This window comes from Ahaetulla prasina, unplaced genomic scaffold (assembly GCF_028640845.1).
Source record: "Ahaetulla prasina isolate Xishuangbanna unplaced genomic scaffold, ASM2864084v1 Contig610, whole genome shotgun sequence".
In the NCBI taxonomy this organism is placed as follows: domain Eukaryota; kingdom Metazoa; phylum Chordata; class Lepidosauria; order Squamata; family Colubridae; genus Ahaetulla; species Ahaetulla prasina.
Window position 1 is genome coordinate 1 of NW_026682410.1, and position 6,100 is coordinate 6,100.

Consider the following 6,100-nt stretch of genomic DNA (forward strand, 5'->3'; position numbering starts at 1 on the left):
TAAGTCTCTTCCCACCAAGGATTTTTTTGTTTGCTTTGCAATGAACACAGCTTTAAACTGCACTGGTTTAAGCAGATTTGTGTCACAATAACGAACTCTTCTGCATGACAGTGTGTAGGGGCTGCTTAACAGATTATTGCCGTCACCCCTAAGAAATATGAAGAATCATGCAGACAGCAGCCAGCGGAGAAAGGGTGGAAAGAAGAACTAAATCTGAAATTGCTTTATTGAAGTTAGATTCAGCTTGTTTATTATTTCAGTTGGGCTTTAATTCACACGCGCACACACACACATACATCCAAGTTTGTGAGTTCTGCGTAGTACCGCACTATGCTACTGCTATAAATTTAGCAGTTCGCTGTTTTCCCGAGAAGCTCTTTCTCAAATGAAACTCCGTTTGACAGTCAGCTTAGTTTCGCTTTATTAAAGTAATGGTAGCAAAAGTGACTTATTTATTCCGGACGCCCACCGAAATCATCAGCAAATCCAAAACAAGGTCTTAAATTTTTGTTTCCTCTCAAAATCACGAATGACAACTTCAGAAGCAGTGACAAAGAACGAATTCTAGAATAAAAAGCCTCCTTCGAGCCGGAATCGAACCAGCGACCTAAGGATTTCAGCATGAGTAACTCTACAGTCCTCCGCTCTACCAGCTGAGCTATCGAAGGGATACATTACAAGGTTTTTTGCTACTGAGTGTAAAGAGCCGTGAGTAGAGTTTGTTAACATGAGAGAGACGGGTTAGATCGCAAGGTGGCGCTGAAGATCGCATGCTTCGAAAACGTTCTGGCTTCTTTGGTGGAAATCACTGGTTTCGTGTTTCTGCAACTCCAAAATGGGAGAGCGTGTCAGGAGACAGCTAGGAAAGCGCGGAGGGCCCCGGACTGTGGGACTGATAAAGAGAAAGCGAAGCGTATTTTTAATACACATTTTTAAAGGAGATAAATCCGCTAGAATCAAAGATTCTATATCAGCTGAAAGAGAAATTGGCTGGCTTGCGTGTCGAATGTTTCTTATCTGTTTCAGGGTCTTTTCAAAACAATTAACAGCTAAAGTCTCTAAACCTAAAACAGAAAATTATAATTCATTTTATGCGATTGCAATGGAAAACAATCTGATTTGAGCTCTGCCGTTTGTACATGTAAAATAAAGTAATTTAGGTGTCGACTCCTGGAAAGAGAAAAATGTAGACCCAGTACACTGTGTGACTAATGATCTGTTAAGTTTGTTCTGAACTAGATTCGAGCGTTTGGGGGGGAAAAGCAATTTCATGGACATTGTTTAATATATATACATTAACGTTAAAGGGCTCCTGTCATTTGCAAAATAAAACTTTCCGAGCCAGGCAGGAGTCGAACCTACAATCTTCTGATCCGTAGTCAGACGCGTTATCCATTGCGCCACTGGCCCTCCGTGAGAAATTGTTTCTTGAAGAAATCTAAAATAATAAAAATGTATTGGTTCAGTGAGCTTTTAGATTCCATTTGAGTGTCTTCCACATATCCAGTTACACTGATTGTTGTAAAAATTGGTTCAGGAATGCTTTAGTGCGCTATTTATTTTCTGCAAACGCGGTTACAGCGATGTGGAAATAGTTAAAGTCCACTCTATTTTGGCAGCTTATATATCTCTTTCGAAACAGCCTTGCTGTTCCTTCGATAGCTCAGCTGGTAGAGCGGAGGACTGTAGGTGAATTGATAATAGTTATCCTTAGGTCGCTGGTTCGATTCCGGCTCGAAGGAGGGTTTTTTTTTCCTTTCCTGTGCAATGTTATTATTGGTGGCATATACCTATTGCAAAATAAGTTTTGAAACCAGTTTAAATTTTATACGTTTTAATGGATGAAGACAATAAGAAATCATTTCATGTGAAATAAATCTTCATATCTGCCACCCAGCTGGATTAATAAAGAACTGTCAGATACAGAGAAACAAGGAAAATAAAAGGATGCCTTTTCTAAACATTTAATCCGAAACTCTCTAACATATTGCAGTATGTTAATACTTTACCTGGTCAATCAAAAATATATTGCAGCCTTCATTCCCCACTGTTGCTTTAATCATAAACGTAAAAAAATGTCTAAAGTGTAAAAAAGTAATAAAAATGGAATGAAACATATATAGATGGGGAGAAATTAGTCTGTCGGTTGAGTTTGTTACTTTAATTGCTATGGTGAGCTTTGGAGTAGAACTGGGATCATACAGGGATATTCATATACTACAAATACTTACGTGCATCACTCCTCAGTTAAACACACAGACACACACCTCTTCAGAGTAACAGAGTTAACAGGAAACCTTATTGTTTTTCTTCAGCTTATAGTCCCTCTTAACAAAAGCTTAACATTTGTCTTAGAATAAAAGGTGCTATTACTCTCTCTCACACACATTACTTAATGGGGGCCAGAGAGATAGCGTTTATCTGATAATAATCAGATACATTAAAGACATTCTTGTACAGATAGTCTTCACTTACCAACTGCAACTGGGGTCAGAAATTATATGGATAACCGGCATGGTTGTAGAGTGAAATGCCACATGACCAAGCCCCACTTATGTCAGTTTGTTCATTCCAGCTGCTGTCATTAAGCAAATCACCCATGATCATTAAGTGCAATGTCACATAATTGTAATTTGCAACCTCTTACCAGCTTCCACGTTGACTTTGCTTATTCGGAAGCTGGCAGTGAAGATCACAAAAGATGATGACGTGACTAGGATGCTGCAACTGTCATAAATAAGCACTAGTTGCCAAGCACCTGAATCACAATCATGACTGCAGGGACACTGCAACAGCCACAATTTAAAAGACCAGTTCTAAGTCTCATTTTTCAGCACTGTGGTAGCTTTGAGTGGTCATTGAACAAGTGTCGATAAGCAAGGATTACCTGAATTTAATTTAACCAGGTTGCTTTGTAAAGGCTTGTGGCCAGTGCTTTTATCAAGCAATTCAGGACAAATGTAGGTTTACATATGGCTCTGATTTGGTACCCAATATCCCCCATATTTCCAGCACTGGTCTTTTTTATTTGTTGGGGAAAAAATAGCTAAGGACAAAAATGTATATGGAGATTCTCAGTCATCCAGGTCATGGTTGCCCAAAGGTGCTTTTTTCAAGAGGCAACTGGACTTTCTAGTTTTTCTTTGAAGACATTTCACTTCGCATCCAAGAAGCTTCTTCAGCTCTGAAAATGCGGTGAACCATGTGCAGATCTGTACATTAAGGAAACAAAATTATCACTTCATAAACATATGGTACAACCAGGGGTGGGCTTCACATACTGTAGCAACCGGTTCACCCAGCAACAGAAATGTGAGCACATGCCATCCACACATTCACGTGGTGCCACAAAACACGGCAATTCACTCGCATGCGCCATTCACACATACATGCAATGTCAAACAACATGGCAATTTGCTCATGCACGCCTCCATGCATGCGTGGGGTGTCAGAAACACAGTGAAATAGGACCAGACTGCACCCCCGCAAGTTGCTACTACCAGTTTGCCCAAACCGGTCGAAACTGGCTGAATACCACCTCTGGGAACAACACAGGAGAACAAACCCATCAGGACTAGATTTAGCAGTCCATCTGCATTTAAAAGACAAAGGCCACTCTTTTGAAGAATAGAATAGAATAGAATAGAATAGAATTTATTGGCCAAGTGTGATTGGACACGCAAGGAATTTGTCTTGGTGCATATGCTCTCAGTGTACATAAAAGAAAAGATACGTTCATCAAGGTACAACATTTACAACACAATTGATGATCAATATATCAATATAAATCATAAGGATTGCCAGCAACAAGTTATAGTCATACAGTCATAAGTAGAAAGAGATTGGTGATGGGAACTATGAAACGATTAATAGTAGTGCAGATTCAGTAAATAGTCTGACAGTGTTGAGGGAATTATTTGTTTAGCAGAGTGATGGCCTTGGAAAAACTGTTCTTGTGTCTAGTTGTTCTGGTGTGCAGTGCTCTATAGCGTCGTTTTGAGGTAGGAGTTGAAACAGTTTATGTCCAGGATCGAGGGATCTGCAAATATTTTCACGGCCCTCTTCTTGATTCGTGCAGTATACAGGTCCTCAATGGAAGGCAAGTTGGTAGCAATTATTTTTCTGCAGTTCTAATTATCCTCTGAAGTCTGTGTTTTTCTTGTTGGGTTGCAGAACCGAACCAGACAGTTATAGAGGTGCAAATGACAGACTCAATAATTCCTCTGTAGAACTGGATCAGCAGCTCCTTGGGCAGTTTGAGCTTACTGAGTTGGCGCAGAAAGAACATTCTTTGTTGTCCTTTTTAATGATGTTTTGATGTTAGCTGTCCATTTGAGATCTTGCGATATGATAGAACCCAGAAATTTGAAGGTTTCTACTGTTGATACTGTGTTGTCAAGTATTGTGAGAGGTGGAAGTATGGAAGGGTTTTCCTAAAGTCTACCACCATTTCTACGGTTTTGAGTGTGTTCAGTTCCAGATTGTTTTGGTTGCACCACAAGGCTAGTCGTTCGACCTCTCGTCTATATGCGGATTCGTCATTGTCTCGAATGAGACCAATCACTGTTGTGTCATCTGCGAACTTCAGTAGCTTAACAAATGGATCATTGGAGATGCAGTCATTGGTATACAGAGAGAGAGAAGTGGGAGAGCACACAGCCTTGGGGGCCCTGTGCTAATTACAGGTATTTGATGTGATCTTGCTTAGCTTCACCTGCTGCTTCCTGTTTGTTAGGAAGCTTGTGATCCACTTACAAGTCTCTTCCGGTACCTGTAGCTGGTTTAGCTTAGTTAGAAGAATGTCTGGAATGATGGTATTGAATGCTGAAGTAAAGTCTACAAAAGGACCCTTGCATAGGTCTTTGGAGACTCAAGATGTTGTAGGATGTAGTGCAGAGCCATATTAACAGCATCATCTGTTGATCTATTTGCTCGGTATGCAAATTGCAAGGGTCTAAAAGCGGATCCGTGATGGTTTTCAGGTAGGAAAGCACTAGCCTTTCAAAGGTTTTCATGACTACAGATGTTAGAGCAACTGGTCTGTAGTCATTCAGTTCCTTGATGGTGGGCTTCTTGGCACTGGGATGATGGTAGGCGTTTGAAGCAAGAAGGAACATAGCACATCTCTAGTGATTTATTGAAAATATGGGTGAAGATGGGGCCAATTGGTCAGCACAGACTTTTAAGCAAAAAGGAGTTATCTTGTCTGGGCCTGGAGCTTTTCCTGGCTTTTGTCTGTGAAATAGGTCCTGCACTTCCTTTTCTGTGATCACTAGGGGTTGTGAACCCAATGAAATGGGGTCAGTTGTAGGAGGCTTGGCTGTTGTTGGTGTGTCTGAGATGGGGTTGTGGAGATAGGTGGCTGTAGTTTCCTTTCAAACCTGCAGTAAAACTCATTCAGGTCATCTGCCAGTTGTTGATTACCTTCAGCCTGGGAAGGAGGTTTGCCATAGCCGGTGATATTTTTAAGAGTTTTCCACATGTTTGCTGGTTCATTTGCTGAAAATTGATTCTTTAGCTTTTCAGAGTAGCTTCTTTTTGCTGCTCTTATCTCCCTTGTTAGTGCATTTCTGGCCTGATTGTACAGCATTTTATCACCTTTTCTGTAGGCTTCCTCTTTGGAATGTCGTAGCTGCTTAAGTTTAGGTGTAAACCAAGGTTTGTTATTACTGTGTATTCGCAAGTTCCTTGTAGGTACACATAGGTCTTCACAGAAGCTGACATATGATGTTACAGTATCTGTGAGTTCATCCAGGTCTGCAGAGGTATATTTAAAAATATTCCAATCAGTGCAGTCAAAACATGCCTGCAGCTTTAATTCTGATTCCTCCGTCCAGGTTTTCACTGATTTAATTATTGGTTTTATGGCTTTAAGTCTTTGCCTGTAAGCAGGTACAAGGTGAATCATGCAATGATCAGAGTGTCCTACAGCTGCACGTGGTAAAGACCGATAGGCATCTTTTAGTGTTGCCTGACCCGCAGTTGGGGACGTCGGAATCGGAGGCTTCCTGCCCCAATGCAGACAAACCTTCAGACTCTGCAACCTCCTCCCAACAGGCAGCTGGCGCGGATGGTGGAAGTGGCCAGGCGATGCGGAGGT

At 41.0% G+C, this 6,100-nt stretch overlaps 3 non-coding genes across 3 annotated transcripts; 1 reads left to right on the plus strand and 2 right to left on the minus strand.

Annotated features, from left to right (window-relative positions):
• Window positions 1–579: 579 nt before the first annotated feature.
• On the minus strand, window positions 580–668 carry TRNAY-GUA (transfer RNA tyrosine (anticodon GUA)). The gene is given in 2 exon segments: window positions 580–615; window positions 632–668. It is a non-coding gene; the product is annotated as a tRNA-Tyr (tRNA).
• A 669-nt stretch (window positions 669–1,337) lies between these two features.
• Window positions 1,338–1,410, minus strand: TRNAR-ACG (transfer RNA arginine (anticodon ACG)). The gene has a single exon. It is a non-coding gene; the product is annotated as a tRNA-Arg (tRNA).
• A 242-nt stretch (window positions 1,411–1,652) lies between these two features.
• TRNAY-GUA (transfer RNA tyrosine (anticodon GUA)) lies at window positions 1,653–1,742 on the plus strand. Its single transcript is given in 2 exon segments — window positions 1,653–1,689; window positions 1,707–1,742. It is a non-coding gene; the product is annotated as a tRNA-Tyr (tRNA).
• Window positions 1,743–6,100: the final 4,358 nt, after the last annotated feature.